We start from the raw sequence: 23,404 nt of genomic DNA, 5'->3' as shown, positions 1-23,404 counted from the left end.
TTATTTGCTTATGACTTACTAAGCTATTCAAGCTTACTCTGTGTGTGTATGTTCTTTTTTTTATAGATTTTGGAAGTTCGTTACAAGCTCGGGGATCATCGAGGAAATCCGTCACACTATCGATCATTATTTCAGTATTTTAAAAGCTTGAATTATGAACCTATGGCATGTATAGGCTAGCATTTGTTTTGGTAAATTTTGGATTTGTATATATATGAGCCATGCGAAAATGGCTTGTAATGAAGCTTATGTTTATGCATTTTCGGTAGTGATTTAAGTTCATGTTAGGTGTATATATATGTTTTGGCGTGAAGTAACCATTTATGGCTTATGTTTAGTTCTTTTGGGAAAGCTTGATATATGTGGTTAATGGATGTGTTTGAGATATGGATTGTTAATGATATATTATTAAGATTCATATTCGAAACATAAATCAATTTGGAAATTGTTTTTAATATAAATTATGCATTCGGTTATGACATAGACTTATTATAAAAGTATATATCATGGTGTATATATATATATATATGTGTGTGTGTGTGTGTGTGTGTGTGTGTGGTATTTGGTTATATGGTTCGACTTGATTAATAATTTAGTTGATGGTTGTGTAATTTTTGGCATAGGATAAGTACATATTAGTAAGTATGTTCCATGACATGTATGAATAGTATTTTGGTTATATGTCTTAGTTGAGTAATGTTATGAATTACTTATAAATTTGTATATGTTGATAAGCTTAAAACATGGCATATATGTTTGTGATGTTGATCATATGTTTTGGCAATGGGAAATGCTAAATATGATTTTTATAACTTGGTTTGGTTTGAAGTGAAATGATGAGTATCTATTGAATGTAAATTGATTATTTAGGTATGGTTTCAATTGGTAAATAATGATCTTTTAATAAATAGGTTTTGTTAGCTAAATGGATGAAAACAAATTGGTTTCATAATTGTTATTTGGGCATAATACAAAGCATATGAAATTGGTATGATTCTTGTGGTTAATTTTGGCTATTATGCTATTTGGAAGAGTATAAATTGAGTTAATTTGCACAAGTTGATAACATGCAAATTTTGTCATTGAATTTAGTTAGCCATATGTTGGTAATGATATTTCAGAAATGATTTTGTTATTTACTGTGTCAGGAGCTTGTATAAAGTTCATAAAATATTCAGTTCGGTTTTGTAATAATATTATTAAGGTCGCACACGTGATTGCTTATTAATTAGTATAATATGTTTTAATGTTTTAATTATGCATTCATACGAAATTAGGAAATGATATGTTAGATATTCAGTTTGATAAATATATATATTCGTTATATGAATTGAATGATTTATGCTTAACTATGTTTTCAAATTTTGAAATTATATAGTGTGTGAAAATAGCTTTGATGTATGCAAATTGGTTCGAAATATTTTGATGAGACAAGGAAATTGATGTGATTGAATTTTTAAATATAGCTTGTTTATTAATTATAGGTAATTAAGTATCAATGATTTTAGTAAGTCTTGCTTTTCATATGTGCATAAAAAAATGATAAATGACTGTGCCGAACTGTGTTATGTCTGGTAATGCCTTGTAACCCTAATCTGGCGACGGATACAGGTTAAAGGTGTTACATGACAACTTAATCAACATGCCATATTGACAAATTTTGATAGAAAATACTTAATGATTGAACCATGATTTTTGAAAGGAAAACATCTGGAGAATGGAATTTCTATCTCTTTACATATAGAGACAAGTTCAAATTTTGTTAAAGCACAGGGACTAACAACATATTTTAACCAAGTATTTTATGTTTGGAATAATTCGATCACATTACTAATATTTTATAGGGTAAATTACACTATCAGTCACCCAACTTTGGGGTAGTTGACAAAACAGTCACCTAGGTTTTATTTCAGTCACTCAACTTTTGAAAAGTTAGAAAACAGTCACTAACATTATGAAAAAGTGACAAAATAGTCACTGGTTAACAGCTTCCGTTAGAGGGTTAACGGGATCGCTGACGTGGCAAGTTAACCACCTGATGTGGCAAGTTAACTTGCCATGTTGGTGAAGTGGCTGAGGGGTTTGGTTTAGGGCTGATTTAGGAAAAAAATTTAAAGGGTTTTAGATTAAATGTTTTAGGGTTAAAAATAGATTAGGATTAAGGGGATTTGGGGGGTAGAAAATCGATTTCTGGAAATTTTGATTGTAATTTCAGGTTTTTTTAGAGTTGAAACTAATTTGGGAATTGATTAAGAAGGTTTAGGGTTAGAAATTGATTCAATAATCGATTAACAGGGTATAAGGGTTTAGGGTACGATTGGTTTATTTTGTTTGGGGAGAAAAGAAGATGAAACCAAAAATCATTCAGTGTTTTTTATTCTCAGTGACAATGTACAATAGAAGAGAAAATACCAGTGTTCTTACATCCACTTTAACGGGTAAGTTGTTGCATTTAGTTTTAAATTTTTTGGATTTCAATGTTATTATTTTGATTTAGGGTTATTTCTATTTCAATTTTGATTTCGATTCTGATTTTGATTTTGATTTCTATTTCGATTTTGATTTCTATTTTGAAACACTCACTGATTTTGATTTTGATTTTGATTTCAATTTCGATCTCGATTTAACTTTAGATTTAGATTTTGATTTCGATTTGGACTTTGATTTAGGGTTATTTCGATTTGTATGACACATAATGTGCATTGTATGCCATGTGCGTGATGTTTATTGTTTGTATCTGCCATTGTATGGATGCCATTATCAAATTGATGTTTATTGTTTGTATCTGCCATTGTATGGATGCCATTATCAAACTGATGTTTATTGTGTATATCTGCGATTGATTGTATCCAAGCTGCTATATTGTATGTGGCAAAATCAAAATTTGAATGCCATTATCAAACTGATGTTTATTGTGTATATCTGCCATTGTTTGTATCCGTATGTGACAAAAATGGTTTTGTTTGTATTAAATTATTTTTGTATTGGTTGTTGTCTGCCATGTGCATGACAGAAATGGTTGTGTTTGTATTAAATTATTAGGTATTTTGTATTGGTTATTCTGATAGAAATGGTTAAAGTGTTTGCCTTTGTTGTCTGTCTTTATTGATGAGTACTTTGTTTGGTAGGTTTAATTGATGACAATTTTAATAAGAATGAAGAAAACATGTCTGGTAGTGATGTGTCTAGTAGTGATGCATCTGAAAGTGACGTGTCTAATAGGATAGGAGTTAATTTAGATGGTTTAAACAAGGATGGTATAGGAGTAGATGAACTGTGTGATAGTGATGATTCTGGAAGGTTAGATAGTGCACATGAATCCGACTCAGATGGCCAAAATTGGCCTGAGTTCAACCTAGAGAATGACATGAGTAATCCTAGACTTAAGGTTAGAATGTTATTTAAGTATAACGACAGTCCAAAAGAAGCTCCCAAGCAGTACGGTAGGTTGAACAATTATTTTACTAAGTTTCCCAAAAATGATTTAAAAAGGTTAAAGGCAGTCTGTAATGAAAAATGACCTTGGTTCATATGGGCTTCTAGACTAAACCTTAATGACCCTACTGACCAGACTTGGCAAATTAGGAGTTTAAACCCTAACCATACTTGTTCTAAAGTATATAAAAATAAGAATGTAACCTCAGCTTGGATAGGTGAACATTATAAAGAAAAAAATCATTGTTGATCCTGATTATTCTCTGAAATCATTACAACAAGATGTCACAAGAGATTTGTGTTGCATAGTCTCACTAACCAAATGTAGGAGGGCTAAACATAAGGCATTGGAATTAATTGAAGGAGCTCATAAGGCTCAATATGATAAGATTTATGAGTATTTTTTAGAGGTTAGGACACAAAATGAGAGAACAACAACAATCTGTTATCTGGATAACAGATTGTTTCAAAGGTCTGTCTACAGGCATGCAAAGATGGCTATAGGGCTAGTTGTAAGAGGATAGTAGGTTTAGATGGATGTGTCTTGAAGGGCTACTATGGTGGCTACTTGCTTGCAACTGTTGGGATAGATGCAAATAATGACATCTATCTTCTTGCATATGCTTGTAACACCCCTATCCCATAACCGTCACAGAAATCGGACGAGGCGTTACTGAAAACTAGGAATCCGATCAGGGCCGTAAAATTTTGAACATTTTTTTTTAAATAAATATCATTCATTTACTAAATTGCTAGACACAAACAAAGTTCGAATTTAACACTTATACAAGTAAGTTCCATAAGATACCGTAATCACATGACTTCTACACGAAGGTCAAAGTATCATTCTACTTATTGTCTATCCTATACATGCCATAAGATAATCCAATCTTATGGTCCGTAATGGTAGATAGTGTGACGGCAATCGACGATCCCCGAAGTGGTAGTCGAATCCACAACCTCTGCACCAAAACATGAACGAACGAGTAAGCTTTAGTAAGCTTAGTAAGTTTTAAGCAAAACAATAATTTTGTTGAATCAATGACGTTTTCACATATACTTAATCTAGGTAAAATCTCATTTGACCCAATATACCTAGCCGAATTTCACATAATTTAATTCACCTTTCTTTAGCCTTGAGTTTTAAGTCACAAAGTGTTTTCATTCAATATCATTGGTCATTCATTTCAACTGTTCGATAAAATTAATCTAGAGCTTCATCTCGAACCATAATATCAATAAACGCATTACTTAGCTATCACATATATATACTTTCGAATAATAATGACCTAGACGGTCGAATATTTCCAAAGCACATTCTTCATCAACTGAAGTTCGATTCACATGGTAAGCACATTCTTCACCAATTTTACAACTTTCAATAATCCCATCCACTTGTTCATAATCACCCCCATATTTTCAAGTATTTCACAAGATAAGTACTAAATTACCGTATTGGCACATAAAGAACCGAACATATTCCTTATCTTGTATTGGCACATCTAGCTGAACACAACCCATACTCAAATCATAAGGCCTTTGGGCAGAATATACATTAATACATAAGAATATTTCATCACATACTTCATTATACAAGCATACCATTACCAATTAGATCATTCTCATATTTGGAGTTATAATATTAATCACATATGCATACCTCCTTGATACTAATAATTCACTTCAAATCAATCCACCAATGAGTAAGTAATACGCATACTGAACATCTTAAATACATAATACTTATTTGATGGTAACTTACTGCGGATACTCAATATCAAAGTCTTACTTGAATCCCAGCATTTAACCTTTGGGTCTTTAAAACCGGATATAGTACGAGCTCGAAGCCTCACGAACATTAAATCAGGATAATATTCTCATAAAGCTGCGGGATCTTAACCCGGATATAGTCTTGGCACAAATGCCCTTCGGGACTTATCACATTTATACACTTTCACATTCATCACATTGGCCATTCGGCCTTATCACATATATACACTTTCACATCCATCACATTGGCCATTCGGCCTTATCACATAATTAATACTACACACTTTTCACAATTGATCATTCGGCCACATTATACAAATAAAGATAGCACACATTTTCATAAAGGCCATTCAGATGACTTACACACCTTTGATGTTAGCCATTTTGGCCTCACTGCACATACATATCTTGTACATCAATTTCTTCATAACAAATTTGACTAGGTATACTAGTCATTTACGGCTTATAGCTTCACTTTAATACGGATTTGGTACTTTGATTACCAATATTTAATTGATAGCTTATAAGCAACTCAAATAGTTTTATCAAGGTTTACAACATAATCACAAATTCAGCACAAGCTGTTTTTTTTTTCCTCAGCAACAGTCATTAAATTATTCGTAAATGGAGCTACAAAACTCCAAATGAAGTGCCGTTAATTTTCCCTGAAAATAGACTCATATATATTTTATCCATAAAATTTTCAGAATTTTTGGCTTAGCCAATTAATACCAGATTTTTCTTAAAATTTCCCCTGTTTCACTGTTTGACTATACTGACCACTCTTCACTACGAATCAAATTTCTCATTATACAAAATTCAAAATATGTTTTCGTTTAATTTTTTTGAAACTAGACTCATTAAGGAGTCTAAGCATATAAATCTTATCTTATAATCATTTTTGTACAATTTATAATGATTTTCTAAAAACAGAACAGAGGATTTCAGAGTCATTCTGACACTGTCTCACACAACTTTAAATATCTCATTATCGGCAATTCCTTTGCTTACACGGTTTCTTTTATAAGAAACTAGACTCGTTAAGCTTTAATCTCATATTTTATTCAGCCTCTAATTCAACTCCATCAATTTATGGTGTTTTTTTTTTCAAAACACGTTACTGCTGCTGTCCCAAGCAGATTTATACAAATTTACTCTTTAAAGTTATCATTCACATATTTAAACATAACATCATATATGCCATCATTTAGAAAAGTAATTGACCTTAACATATATACATAATTCATATTCATTCCATTTAAATACTTAAAACTTACCTCGGATGTTATCGAATTATCACGAATCGACTATTCAGCTACTTTCTCTTTCCCTTATCCGAAATTTGTGCCCCTTTTTGTCCTTGAGCTTAATTAAACAAATTCAACTTATCACATCTCTATTATTTAAAACTACATTCAGCAATTTATAAAATACTATAATTATCACATCTCAATCATCCAAAAAAAATCACGTTCAGCACATTTAAAAACATTGATAAGTCTCAAAACACAAGCAACACTTATCAAAGTCATGTAATTTACGCACTTTACAAGGCACTACTACATTTATAATCTTACTTTCATACAACCATTCTTCATTGACCGAATGCTTCCACACTCATGTCTTCATTAACAACCTCTAAAACTACAATTTATTCACATCCTTATTTATGTTACATTCGGCTATCATAATAAAAATATATAAATAGTTACACAATAACCACTTTAGCCGATTACTACAATTAAAATAGTCACAAGGACTCAATTAGATTCCACCCAAACATGCTTCAAACACTTTTCAATCAATTAGCCTGCCCAAATACTCATTTTATAACATACACATTTCATTTGAGGCCATTCAACAACAATTCACTATCCCTTAGACCAAAACCGAATGCTCCTTTATGGATTTAGGCTACCAACAAATAGCATAAATTTCATCCTTATGACATTTTACCTATGGCGAATGCTATACTAATATTTTTAAAGAAATATCAATTGGCATATTCACCTTACCACTTCTCAAAATTACAAACAATCCATGTCATCAATTTGGGAGTATATTCGGCATTCAAATAACATATAATAAATTTCTCTTAAAAAAAATTCTATAAATTAGCCTCCATTGCCGAATTTACTAATACATTACCCCTTTAGCCTAAAGTCATTTTAGCATATAATGCACAAACATTATACCACCACCATTAAATACATGACATAACCGAATCAACAAAATCATGAGCAACGTGTCAAATATAATTCACACTTATCACTACACTTTGGTCAATTTATCAAAATCATTAATAACCATCATTTGACGAAATCACCATAACCAACTTAACAATATAAACAAGCCACTTAAACCCCCAATTTATCAACTTTGACAAGTTTAAAACTCACCTAATGACTAATTACAAATTAAAGCTTCAAGCAATCAAATTTAACTCACCAAGAACTTGGTGGAATACACATTCTTTGACCAAAATCGAAATTCAACGTGGGGTTTATAAGGGATTGCATCTAGCTCATAAATTAAGCTCACAATTTCCTATTCATATGAAATTTAACCTCATGGAGTCTATTAAGTACTCTTAATCCCTTTTCTAACAACAAATTTCAAACATAGGATTTTCTATACAAAACCGTACATGCTTCCATAAAAAAAATCTAAGAGAATAACTTATGGTTTAAGATAGAACTAAGATACAAACTCAATTTCACAAGTTTTCAACAAAAAAATGACATAAACTCATACCTTAGAATCAATCTATGCTAATGGCCAAATGTTTCTTGAGCTTTTTTTTTTTTCCCTTCTTTTTCTTTTCTACTCACGGCAATGGAGAAGAAGAAAAGACACAACTTTATTTTTCTCACCCTTTTAATTATTTAATTCCTCTTATAATTTATGACATATAATAACTTTATTTATTATAAAACTATTTGATATTATTTAACTAAAATATAACATACAAAATGCCAAAATGTGTCATTCATGCTCATCATTTCCGTCCACTACCAAGAAAAAAGAATGTTTGACATGCAAGTCCCTCATGCTTCAAACCATGCAATTTTTAGCCACTACCAATTAACCTATGACATTTTCAAGATTTTTCACATAAGCCCCTTTTTATTTATTTCACATCCAAATGACAAAATTAAAGCATGAAATTTTCACACATACTTATTCATAAATAATAAGCATAAAATATAACAATTAATTATTTTTGTGACTCGGTTTTGTGGTCCCAAACCACTTTCCGACTAGGGTCAAATTAGGGGTGTCACAACTCTCCCCCCTTTAGGGATTTTCGTCCCCGAAAATTTCCACCGATGCATAGGTTAGGATAACGTCCTCTTATTGAATTATATCCACAAAGACATTAGCTCATTGATAGCAATTGTAATTCATTATTGATTTCGCATCGATCTATAAAATTATTTTCTTATCTTAAAACAAATACATAAACATTTCTACAAGTATGCACATATATCTCATTTCCTTGATTTCATAAGCAATAATCACTTAATTCAATTCACAAATGCATTTCAAACACATATAAATCACATATTAACATGTATAATTCATATCATCAACCCACATATTCGTAACTCACATTTTTATTCATGTATAAGCTGTAACCTGACCGAAAATACACATATACTCAAACATCCCAATAAATATCCTTTATAACTCCATCGTATCTCAATATTCAACTTAACTTATTTCCGACGAAAATCAACTTCCACATACCGAACATTTAATTCATTCAGCACATTCAATCACCGTTAACGCTACTGTATACAAATCGATTAGGCATAAAGCCTCGTATAGTACACCAAGCATGGGATTTATTTTAGCACATAACCCATATATCCAAAATTATCAGCATTCATCAAAAATTCTTAAAGACTTCCAAATGTCGAACTTAATCGAAATAATTTCTTGAACATGATTAACAAAAAATAGGGGTCATTTAGCGATAGCACATATGACTTCATATACCAAGCATCCCATAGACTAAATCCGTAACACATTTATAACATGAATTCATTTCTTAACAACATATCCACTATCTTTTTATGTATTCACTTATTTAGTATACATAACATAATATAATATGAACTCACAAATTTTTACTTTCATTTGATTTTCACATACCTTCCGTACATACCTATATCACTTATTCTGATCTTACTTTATTTATCATCTTAAATATACCCGTTGAATCATTCGAAATCATTACGGATACTCATTAAGCACATATAGCTCTTACAATGCCATATCCTAGATATGGTCTTACATATTCTCACATATCGAGCTGATGCCATGTCCCAGACATGGTCTTACACACTATCTCAAATCAATGCCTTCGTCCCAGACGAGGTCTTACATGAATTCCATTTCACACACTTAGTGCCCACTGACCGATCTCGCACTCATAGTGCTCGGTTAAAGGAATTCGCACACACACACAGTGCCTCTAATCATTCACACACATAGTGCTCTTATTCATTCGTTATTACACATTGAAATGACTTAATCAAGTTTATAAAACATCTCATATGTACACTTTAAACGTATACTTTCATTTAACTTTGAATTCATATAGTAATGAACACTTAAACTTTGCTCGAATCACCAGCGTTAAGCGTGCTAGGCACAAAGGCCCGAATACACATCACCGGCACGAATGCCCTTCGGGACTTAGCCCGGATATAACATCGGCACGAATACCCTTCGATTTAGCCGGATATAACACCAACACGAATGCCTTCGGATTTAGCTCGGATATAACACCGCACGAATGCCCTTCGATTTAGCCCGGATATAACACCGGCACGAATGCCCTTCGGGATTTAGCCCGGATATAACACCGGCACGAATGCCCTTCGGGACTTAGCCCGAATATAACACCGGCACGAATGCCCTTCGGGATTTAGCCCGGATATAACACCGGCACGAATGCCCTTCGAGACTTAGCCCGGATCATCGTCGAGACCTTTAGCTCGGATGAAATCTCTATATGAAGCCAGTGGGTCTTAATCCGGACATAATCTCTGTACATAGCCATCGGGTCTTTACCCGGACATAATCTCTACATATAGTCATGGGTCTTTAAACTCGGATTCACATCAACGAGTCTCATACATATTTATTCACATGTTATCATATTTCACATAGCACAAATCACATTTGCAATTCAATTAACTCATTCGCATATAAACATATAACATGCTTCTTGACTTTAAGTCGTAAATATCATTCAAATCTGAGATATGTATACTTCTTTTACTAAACTTTCAGCTCAATAAGCAAACACACATAAGCATATATCCCCAATCTCTTTCTTGTTTATTTCTCTAATAGCCATTCAGCTACATAACATGTATAAGGTTTCTTTCTCAATAACCTTATTATAGTAAGGACAATAGGATATCATTTATCTATCATACATGTATATCATGTCATTTTAATTTAAATACCAAATTCAATTACTCAAAACTTACTTATATTATACCTTATTTCTCAATATTGACACATCATAAGCATGTCTCAGTCCTCTCAATACCATCTGCTACAACTCGATCGGGATCGGAATTCATTACAATATGAAAAACACATTTTAACTGTCAGAAATCATCACACTATCATTTTTATCACTTTATGGCATGTATAACTAGACTCACAGGTGCTACGTTAGTCCTAGAATCGACTAAACCGTAGCTCTGATACCAATAAAATGTAACACCCCTATCCCATAACCGTCACAGAAATAGGACGAGGTGTTACCGAAAACTAGGAATCCGATTAGGGCCGTAAAATTTTGAACATTTTTTTTAAATAAAGATCATTCATTTACTAAATTGCTAGACGCAAACAAAGTTCGAATTTAACACATATACAAGTAAGTTCCATAAGATACCGTAATCACATGACTTCTACACGAAGGTCAAAGTATCATTCTACTTATTGTCTATCCTATACATGCCATAAGATAATCCAATCTTATGGTGCCGTAATGGTAGATAGTGTGACGGCATCGACGATCTCCGAAATGGTAGTCGAATCCACAACCCTGAGACCAAAACATGAACGAACGAGTAAGCTTTGTAAGCTTAGTAAGTTTTAAGCAAAACAATAATTTTGTTGAATCAATGACGTTTTCACATATACTTAATCTAGGTAAAATCTCATTTGACCCAATATACCTAGCCGTAATTTCACATAATTTAATTCACCTTTCTTTAGCCTTGAGTTTTAAGTCACAAAGTGTTTTCATTCAATATCATTGGTCATTCATTTCAACTGCTCGATGAAATTAATCTAGAGCTTCATCTCGAACCATAATATCAATAAACGCATTACTTAGCTATCACATATATATACTTTCGAATAATAATGACCTAGACGGTCGAATATTTCCAAAGCACATTCTTCATCAACTGAAGTTCGATTCACATGGTAAGTACATTCTTCACCAATTTTACAACTTTCAATAATCCCATCCACTTGTTCATAATCACCTCCATATTTTCAAGTATTTCACATGATAAGTACTAAATTACCGTATTGGCACATAAAGAACCGAAGATATTCCTTATCTTGTATTGGCACATCTAGCTGAACACAACCCATACTCAAATCATAAGGCCTTTGGGCAGAATATACATTAATACATAAGAATATTTCATCACATACTTCATTATACAAGCATACCATTACCAATTAGATCATTCTCGTATTTGGAGTTATAATATTAATCACATATGCATACCTCCTTGATACTAATAATTCACTTTGAAATCAATCCACCAATGAGTAAGTAATACGTACCTGAACATCTTAAATACATAATACTTATTTGATGGTAACTTACTGCGAATACTCAATATCAAAGTCTTACTTGAATCGCAGCATTTAACCTTCGGGTCTTTAAAACCCAGATATAGTACGAGATCGAAGCCTACGGACATTAAATCAGGATAATATTCTCGCATAAAGCCTGCGGGATCTTAACCCGGATATAGTACTGGCACAAATGCCCTTCGGGACTTATCACATTTATACACTTTCACATTCATCACATTGGCCATTCGGCCTTATCACATATATACACTTTCACATCCATCACATTGGCCATTCGGCCTTATCACATAATTAATACTACACACTTTTCACAATTGATCATTCGGCCACATTATACAAATAAAGATAGCACACATTTTCATAAAGGCCATCCAGATGACTTACACACCTTTGATGTTAGCCATTTTGGCCTCACTACACATACATATCTTGTACATCAATTTCTTCATAACAAATTTGACTAGGTATACTAGTCATTTACGGCTTATAGCTTCACTTTAATCTGGATTTGGTACTTTGATTACCAATATTTAATTGATAGCTTATAAGCAACTCAAATAGTTTTATCAAGGTTTACAACATAATCACAAATTCAAACAAGCTGTTTTTTTTTCCTCAGCAACAGTCATTAAATTATTCGTAAATGGAGCTACGAAACTCCAAATGAAGTGCCGTTAATTTTCCTGAAAATAGACTCATATATATTTTATCCATAAAATTTTTAGAATTTTGGCTTAGCCAATCAATACCAGATTTTTCTTAAAATTTCCCCTATTTCACTATTTGACTATACTGACCACTCTTCACTACGAATCAAATTTCTCATTGTACAAAATTCAAAATATGTTTTCGTTTAATTTGTTTGAAACTAGACTCATTAAGGAGTCTAAGCATATAAATCTTATCTTATAATCATTTTTGTACAATTTATAATGATTTTCTAAAAACAAAATAGAGGATTTGAGTCATTCGACCTTGTCTCACACAACTTTAAATATCTCATTATCGGCAATTCCTTTGCTTACACGGTTTCTTTTATAAGAAACTAGACTCGTTAAGCTTTAATCTCATATTTTATTCAGCCTCTAATTCAACTCCATCAATTTATGGTGTTTTTTTTTTCAAAACACGTTACTGCTGCTGTCCCAAGCAGATTTATACAAATTTACTCTTTAAAGTTATCATTCACATATTTAAACATAACATCATATATGCCATCATTTAGAAAAGTCATTGACCTTAACATATATACATAATTCATATTCATTCCATTTAAATACTTAAAACTTACCTCGGATGTTATCGAATTATCACGAATCGACTATTCAGCTACTTTCTCTTTCCCTTATCCGAAATTTGTGCCCCTTTTTGTCCTTGAGCTTAATTAAACAAATTCAACTTATCACATCTCTATTATTTAAAACTACATTCAGCAATTTATAAAATACTATAATTATCACATCTCAATCATCCAAAAAAATCACATTCGCACATTTAAAACATTGATAAGTCTCAAAACACAAGCAACACTTATCAAAGTCATGTAATTTACGACTTTACAAGGCACTACTACATTTATAATCTTACTTTCATACAACCATTCTTCTTTGACCGAATGCTTCCACACTCATGTCTTCATTACCAACCTCTGAAACTACAATTTTTTCACATCCTTATTTATGTTACATTCGGCTATCATAATAAAAATATATAAATAGTTACACAATAACCACTTTAGCCGATTACTACAATTAAAACAGTCACAAGGACTCAATTAGATTCCACCCAAACATGCTTCAAACACTTTTCAATCAATTAGCCTACCCAAATACTCATTTTATAACATACACATTTCATTTGAGGCCATTCAACAACAATTCACTATCCTTTAGACCAAAACCGAATGCTCCTTTATGGATTTAGGCTACCAACAAATAGCATAAATTCCATCCTTATGACATTTTACCTATGGCGAATGCTATACTAATATCTTTAAAGAAATATCAATTGGCATATTCACCTTACCACTTCTCAAAATTACAAACAATTCATGTCATCAATTTGGGAGTATATTCGCATTCAAATAACATATAATAAATTTCTCTTAAAAAATTCTATAAATTAGCCTCCATTGCAATTTACTAATACATTACCCTTTAGCCTAAAGTCATTTTAGCATATAATGCACAAACATTATACCACCACCATTAAATACATGACATAACCGAATCAACAAAATCATGAGCAACGTGTCAAATATAATTCACACTTATCACTACACTTTGGTCAATTTATCAAAATCATTAATAACCATCATTTGATGAAATCACCATAACCAACTTAACAATATAAACAAGCCATTTAAACCCCAATTTATCAACTTTGACAAGTTTAAAACTCACCTAATGACTAATTACAAATTAAAGCTTCAAGCAATCAAATTTAACTCATCAAGAACTTGGCCGAATACACATTCTTTGACCAAAATCGAAATTCAACGTGGGGTTTATAAGGGATTGCATCTAGCTCATAAATTAAGCTCACAATTTCCTATTCATATGAAATTTAACCTCATGGAGTCTATTAAGTACTCTTAATCCCTTTTCTAACAACAAATTTCAAACATAGGATTTTCTATACAAAACCGTACATGCTTCCATAAAAAAAAAATCTAAGAGAATAACTTATGGTTTAAGATAGAACTAAGATACAAACTCAATTTCACAAGTTTTCAACAAAAAAATGACATAAACTCACACCTTAGAATCAATCGATGCTAATGGCCAAATGTGTCTTGAGTTTTTTTTTTTTTCCCTTCTTTTTCTTTTCTACTCACGGCAATGGAGAAGAAGAAAAGACCCAACTTTGTTTTTCTCACCCTTTTAATTATTTAATTCCTCTTATAATTTATGACATATAATAACTTTATTTATTATAAAACTATTTGATATTATTTAACTAAAATATAACATACAAAATGCCAAAATGTGTCATTCATGCTCATCATTGCCGTCCACTACCAAGAAAAAGGAATGTTTGACATGCAAGTCCCTCATGCTTCAAACCATGCAATTTTTAGCCACTACCAATTAACCTATGACATTTTCAAGATTTTTCACATAAGCCCCTTTTTATTTATTTCACATCCAAATGACAAAATTAAAGCATGAAATTTTCACACATACTTATTCATAAATAATAAGCATAAAATATAACAATTAATTATTTTTGTGACTCGGTTTTGTGGTCCCGAAACCACTTTCCGACTAGGGTCAAATTAGGGATGTCACAATGCTGTTGTCGAAAGTGAAAACCAAGCATCATGGCTTTGGTTCTTGGAGTTGCTTGCAATAGACTTGGAAATTGTGAGCTCGTACCAAATATCTTTCATGTTTGACAAATAAAAGGTAAAACTCTATTTTTTTTTATGTTGTTTCTATTTACGAATTGTCAATGAATTAAACTATTTTTTTTCTAATTGTAGGGACTTTTAGAAGCAATATGTATGTTGTTTCCTAATGCAGAAACAAGACACTATGTTAGACACCTACATGTCAATTTGAAGAAGGCCGGTTTCCGAACAAAAGAATTGAAAATTTTACTTTGGAAAGCTGCTAGAGCAAGCACAACAATGGATTTTAAGGATGCCATGGATGAACTGAAGAAAACCAATCAGCATGCTTATGATTGGTTGAAGGAAAAGAATCCTACTCACTGGTCAAGGTCTCACTTCTCAATTAGGAGCCATTCTGACATGTTGGTGAATAATCTTTCTGAATCATTTAACAAGGTAAACCCCTATGTTTTATGTTTCTTACTAATCATTAGCAATTCACTAATCATTTATGTTGTTTATTGACAGATTGTGACAGCCCTAATTTGACCCTAGTCGGAAAGTGGTTTCGGGACCAGAAAACCGAGTTTTTAAAAATAATTAACTGTTAAATTCTATGCCTCTTATATGTGTAAATGCATTTGTGAAAATCTCATGCTTTGATTTTGTCAATTGTATGTGAAAATTTTAAATAGGACTTAAGTGAGACATTTGTGAAATGTGATGGGTAATTTTTAAGGTGATCTATTTATGCATGTTATTAAAAAGGTGGACTTGCATGTCAATTTAGCAAATTCTTTTAGATAGTGGCCGGCCATGTTATTGATCAAAACATATTATATTTATTTTATGTTAATATTTTAGATTACAAAAAAAAAAAAAGAAATAATGAATAAAGAAAAGTAAAATATTGATTAGTGGGAGGAGAAACCAAAGTTAGTCCATTTTGCTCCTCCATTGCCGTATCTAGAAGAAGGAAAGCTTTGAGAAATTCGGCTATGGTGGTTAGATAAATTAAGGTAAGTTCAATGATAATTCTTGGATTTTTAGCATATTTTGAGTTAGTTATTAAGTTCTTTACTTAACCCATGACCAAATTTGGAATTGTGTGGTGTCTTGAGCATTCGGCCATGGTAGAAAATGAAAGAGGTATATGGTTGTTTTCAAGTTTAATGAATAATTTACAAATGGTTGATAATTGAGATAGTTTAAGGTATTTGTAAGTAGTTTAAATGAATGAACAATAATAATAATAAACCATCTTGTGTATTGGTGTAATTGCCGAATTTGAACTAGGAAATTATTGAATAATATTTGTATTTTAAATGATGGAATAGAGTGAATGCTTGGAATGTGATATGCATGAATTATAAGTTGGATTAAAGGTTGCTATATTGCCTTGTCATTTTCAAAAATGTGCTTCAAAGAAATTGAGTGTTGATGTTTAAGTGATGTAAGTATAGGTATATTCGGCTTGTAATTTTATAAATGTGATATGAGTATTTTGCTTTGTAAATGAGTAATAAGTATGTTATGAATGGTTCTTATATATATGCGTATATACAATGAAATATATTCTTTAAATGATTAGTATATGTATGTGAAATATTATTTCGATACATGAGTTTTGCATTTGAGTGAAAATATACTAAGTTTAAATATGTCTTCTTGGCTTTGGAAGTGATTAATAATATGTTAGTGACTATATGAGTATTAGGTCGAATGATGTTTAAGTACGAATGTATTTAGGTGGATGTGCTTATAAGTATAACTTGGGATATAATGGTATTTAGTCATTATAAATAACCATATTTGTAGAATTTATTAAATATATAATTGGTCTTAACATAGATATGCATATAACTATAAAGTTGTTAATGCTTAAGTAAGATGTTTGGTTGTGCATGACTAGAGAATATATATATATATATATGCATATGGTGTTTGATAGTTAAATCGCCTATTTGATTAGAAATTAAATGAATTCAATTGTTTTAAATTAAGCTCAAGAGCAAAGAGGATCTAGATCTAATAAGGGAAAGGAGAAATCAATCGAATAGCCTATTCGCCACTGCTCAAAAATATCCGAGGTAAGTCTTTGAGTAATGAAACTTAGCTTATGATTTGATAAAATCATGGTATATAAGCATAATAAATAAATTGTAACCTATTGGTTCTACTTGAATTACGTAGTGGGATAAATAATTTGTGCATATGACTTGTAGCCAAATGGTTTTAGAAATCATGTTGGATAGCGAAACGAAATCGTGTTCTTTGTATGTGGCTATTGAGCCGAAAGTGGAATGGTTGATAAGCACGTTGTGCTTGTGTTCAAGTAATGTAAATGAAATGCTAATGTGTTATGATATATATATATATATGTGTGCATGATAATGGAGAATTATATCCGGGCTAAGTCCCGAAAGCATTCGTGCTGGTGTTATATCCGGGCTATATCCCGAAGGCATTCGTGCTGGTGCTATATCCGGGCTAACTCTCGAAGGCATTCGTGCTAGTGTTATATCTGGGCTAAAGTCCCGTAGGCTTTGTGCTGGTATTATATCTGGGCTTAAAGTCCCGCATGCTTTGTGGTGGTGATTGGATTTGGGTTTTAAACCTAGCAGACGTTATGCCGATGATTGGAGTAAGATTATGATTTCGAATGTTCGTAGTAAACTACCATTGAATATGTCAAATACATTAAGTTGGTCAGGTATGTATTATATACTTTTATATGTTAGATTGATCGGGATTGAATCATGAATGCGAAATGAGAAGTATATGTGAAAATCTCATATGTGTATGTATGTATTCGGTTATGGTGAAAGGTTATATGAGATTGATTTGGTGATATACATGTTAAATAAAATGAATGCAAGAATGGGTAATAAATCTGCTTGGGACAGCAGCAGTAATGTGATTTTGTAAAATCACCATAAATTTTGGGAGTTGAGTTAGAAGCTGAATAAATTATGTCATGAAATCTTAATGAGTCTAGTTTCTTATAAAAGAAACCGTGTGAGCAAAAGAATTTCCAATAATGAGATATTTTAAGTGGCGTGGAATAGAGTCAAAATGACTTCGAGGTTCCCTGTTCTGTTTTCAGAAAATCATTATAAATGGTACAAAAATGGTTATAAGATAAAATTTATATTCTTAGACTCCTTAATGAGTCTAGTTTCAAATGAAATAAACGATAACATATTTCAAATTCTGTATAATGAGAAATTTGATTCGTAGTGAAGAGTGGTCAGAATAGTCAAACAGTGAAACAGGGGAAACTTCAATAAAAATATGGTATTGATTGGTCAAACCAAAAATTATGAAAATTTGATGGATGGAATATATATGAGTATATTTTCATGGAAAATTAATTACACTTGATTTGGAGTTTTTTAGCTCCAGTTATAAATAATTTAGTGACTGTTGCTTAGGAAGACAGCTTGTAGTGAATTTGTGATTTTGTTGCAAACATGGTTAAAACTTGTTAATGAGATGCTTTTTGAGTTTTCATGATCTTATTTGTGATTTCAATATTTGGTTTTAATTGATTTCAGATTCAAGTGAGGTGAATTTGCTAAATATGCATTATGTTCATGGATACTTAGCCAAAATGGCAATTATCTAGGAATGATTTCTTGAAATTTTGAATAATCGATCTATAAGTAAATTAATTGTTTGCATTGCTTAAAACTTACTAAGCATTGAAGCTTACTCCGTGTTCTCTTTTCCATTTCTTATAGGTTTATACTTTAGCTCGAGTTGGAAGTGCCGGAGATATCATCACACTATCGAGTCTTTATGTGAGTTGAGAAGATTGTATATCATCATGGTTTAAGGCATGTATAGGATAGACTATAGGTAGAATGATATTTCGACTTTGTATACATTATAGCCATGTGAAGATGGCTTGCTCATTTTGTTTAGAGAAGCCTTATAATTGAACTAATGTGGTGAAAGGTTTTAGTTATAACTTGATAGTAGTTAATTTGTTATTGGATATTCGGTTATGTTTTGATAGTGAGTCATTTTGGAAATTTATAAGAGCTCTTATGGAAAATCAATGAGACATGTTTGCATTGTTGATAATTATGTCTGGTAAGTATCTTTGACCTTATAGAAGTTTTGTTCAGTCAAGTAATGCCTCATAACCTTATTCCGGCAACGGATACGGGTTAGAAGTGTTACACAGATGATACTGGAAGCAAGAGGGAAACCTATTTTGACCATGATAGAAACAATAAGGACCAAGATTATGTTGCTTATTGTTAAGAAGAAAGAAGAAGCTGACAAATGGAAAGGAATGTTGTGTCCAAAGATCAAGAAAAAGCTAGATGTAAATATAAAAGATTCCTTGAGGTAAAGTTACCATTTTTAATCTTTCTGATGCATTTATTCTGACTTCATGTTGCCTTTAGTCTGACTTCATGTTGCTGGTCACATGCTGTTTTAGTGAATGTTTTTTAATATGCATGCAGTGATTATTGGTGTGTTGACTATTTTTTAACATGCATGTAGTGATTATTTTTTTATAATATGCATATAATGACTTTTTTTAGGGGGCGTGTGTGTATCATTGTTGGTGGGGCTGCTCAAAAAGTTATTTTAGTGATTATTTTTTAACCAAGCATGTTGATTGTTTTTTAGGTGTGTTCCATCACATGCTGGTGAGGAGAAGTATCAGGTTGAATGTGGTCCTGGCAGCCAGCATGTGGTGGACTTAGTTGAGAATTGTTGCTCCTACAGGAATTGAGATCTCACTGGCATCCCTTGTATGCATGCATTGGCTGTCATTCATCTAAAACATGAGTTCCCAGAGACCTATGTATAAACCTGGTACACCAAGCAAACCCAACTTCAAATTTACTCCAACTTTATAAGTCCAGTAAAGGGTCCTAAACAATGGGCCTCTTTGTCAAACATGCTGCCAATATTGCCTCCTACTCTAGGAAGCCCACTTGGCAGACCTACTAAGGTGAGAAGGAAAGAACCTAATGAGGCAAAAACGACAGAAAATTTAAGCAAGAGAGGGGTGGACATAGGGTGCAGTAAATGCAAAAGAATAGGCCACAATAAGAGGAGTTGCAAAGGGGAAGTTGGCCAAAACATTCCAATAAGTCATTTGCCTAAGTTTTTGTATACTTCTGTTTATGAATTTTTTTGACACATTTCTCTTGTTCCTGTAGGTCAAAAGACATAAAGTTGGTGTCCCAACTCAGCAACAAGCTACCCCAAATCAGCAAGAGAGTACCCCATGTAACACCCCGAACCCGAGACCGTCGCCGGAGTCGAACACGAGGTGTTAACAGACTTCAAACCACTTATTGAGAATTTTCCAGACAAGCTGCCAATCTGTGTACTAGTCGCTTCAAAAATCATAACTTGAGTTTTACAACTCGAAAATCAGTTTCGTAATTTTTCCCTGAAACTAGGCTCATATGTCCATCTACAGATTTTTTTCTAGAATTTTTGGTCAAGCCAATTAGTACAGTTTATTAGTTAAAGTCTCCTATGTTACAGGGGTCGACTACACTGACCTTCGTGCGTTACAACTCTAATAACTCCCTGTGCAGGGCTTCAATACTGATGCCATTTGTTTCTATAGAAACTAGACTCAAATAGGAATTTATACATATATGGTATTACTCCTAATTATCTCTGGTTAATTTATAATGAATTTTCAAAGTTGGAACAGGGAATCCAGAAACTGTTCTGGCCCTGTTTCACGAAAACCCAAATATCTTTTAACATACAACTCATATGACCGTTTCGTTTCTTCCATATGAAAATGGATTCATCAAGGTTCATTTACATAATTTATTCACTATTTAATTCCATTCCTACTATTTTTAGTGATTTTTCACATCCACGTCACTGTTGCTGCCAGCATCTATTTCTAGGGTAGACTTTCTCTAACACATAGTTTCTATGATTCAACCACCCTTTTACATATATAGTCCAAAATATAATCATGATGACCCATTCTAATGGCTGGTCGTTGCCAAACATTTCCGTGCTTCTTAATGAGCATATACATACCAAATGATTATAACATTATGCTCAAAACATTTATAAGCCATTTTCGCATGGCTATTCAAAATTTTACATACCAAGTTCAAACAAAACATAATAGCCTATACATGCGAAATGTATTCCAAGACCAACTACGAAGAAAATACCAAAAGTTGTTAGCGGTGTGATGACTTGATGACGGTCCCGAATACGCAAAAAGTCGAGTCCAAGAAACCTAAAATAGGTGACAAGCAAACACCGAATGAGTATATAACTCAGTAAGTCATAAGCAATGCACTAACAACCATTAATAACATTATCGCAAGAGGAAACAAAATGGAACGAGGCTAATTACTCCATTCAAACCGAACTATACCATAGTTCCTTAGACCTTTCGATTCAATCATACATCTACATGACCTTTCACTCATTCCGCGATAATTCTTATGTACGTGACTTCAATTTACATTGTCACATAGGTTCAAACTTACCAAGCTCGACCCCAAATATAAACTTAGCGCCTATTAGCCATGAACTCAAGGTACTTACCCGATCCGCTATCCGTGATCAACTCAATAGTGTCGCACACTCAGTGTCAATAGTGATTCAAAAGCATATAGTGAGTCCGCACACTTAGTGCTATATAATCAACTCGCACACTTAGTGCTACATGATCAAACTCACACACTTAGTGCTGTACAAGTTTTAAACCCGCACACTGTGCTGTACAAGTTTTAAACCCGCACACTTAGTGCCATTCTCATGATCACAAATGTTTATACCCGCACACTTAGTGCCGAAATCAACAACTCAATACATCTCACCTCTTTTCCTTCCATTCAATACTTCCATCACCACATACACACATGTATATAAATTCATCATTCCTTTCGGCATAATTACATAGACATTATGTCTATTCAAATCAATACAAAATATATGCTTAGTGACTTACCTTGTGTTGGGTAAAACAGTCCAAGTCGGCTACTCGATGACCTTTGTCTTTCCCTTGCGTGATTCTCCTTCTTTAACTCCTTGAGCTTAATCAATAAATCAACTAGTTTAACCATCTTGCTAAACATTCATAATTCAATTACACATGCATATGTATGTTTGTATATTCGCAACCATCCTCACTTATTACCCATTTAGTCAATTATCTAAGCCAAGATAAGGCTTCAATACGGTTGCCTCTAACCGAATACATGCACACCAATCTACTTCATTTGGCGAATATGCATGTCTATGTTGAGGCCAATTTTACACTTAATACCACACAAAAAACAGCATACATTTTACTAACTAACGATTACATATTGTAGCTCAATACACATCTCTCATTTACTACATAACCGAAACATCATCACAAGCAAATATACACCTTGAAATAGTATATATGTCATACCAATTCATCATGTGCAAACACATATTCATGTAGGTGCAAGGGCCGAATCTCAAGTTGTTTATATCCAAATATAAACACATATCCAAAGCTCAAATCTTACCTACCATGCAACATGCATGAATCATACTTATGGATATACCATGACCGAATACATCACAACACCATAATTTTGGTCATGATTAAGCAAAGAACTTAATGTCTTACTCAAAAATACTAAAAAGAAAGTCCAAGAGCCATCAATCCACCATCACATATACCATTAACAAGCTTCATATTTAACATGCAATGGCATTAACACAAAATCCACCTTGGCCAAATACCATCCCCATGATATAACAAAGATTTGAACCATGGGCTAATAAGAACATCAAGCTAGTAACTAAAAACATGCATGAATCTCATGGCACAACCTCAAACATACCTTAATCTTGATGCAAGTATAGCCAAACCCTTCCTAATCCTCTTCCAAACCAAACATGAAGCAAAAATTCCTCTTCTTCCTTAGGATTTTCGGTCAAGAGAGAATGAAAGGATGATCAATTTTTTTCTTTTCTTTTCTTCAATACACGGCAATAGGGGGT

The sequence above is a fragment of the Gossypium arboreum genome, chromosome 11 (assembly GCF_025698485.1).
Source record: "Gossypium arboreum isolate Shixiya-1 chromosome 11, ASM2569848v2, whole genome shotgun sequence".
Classification (NCBI taxonomy): domain Eukaryota; kingdom Viridiplantae; phylum Streptophyta; class Magnoliopsida; order Malvales; family Malvaceae; genus Gossypium; species Gossypium arboreum.
This window is presented reverse-complemented; position numbering follows the sequence as displayed.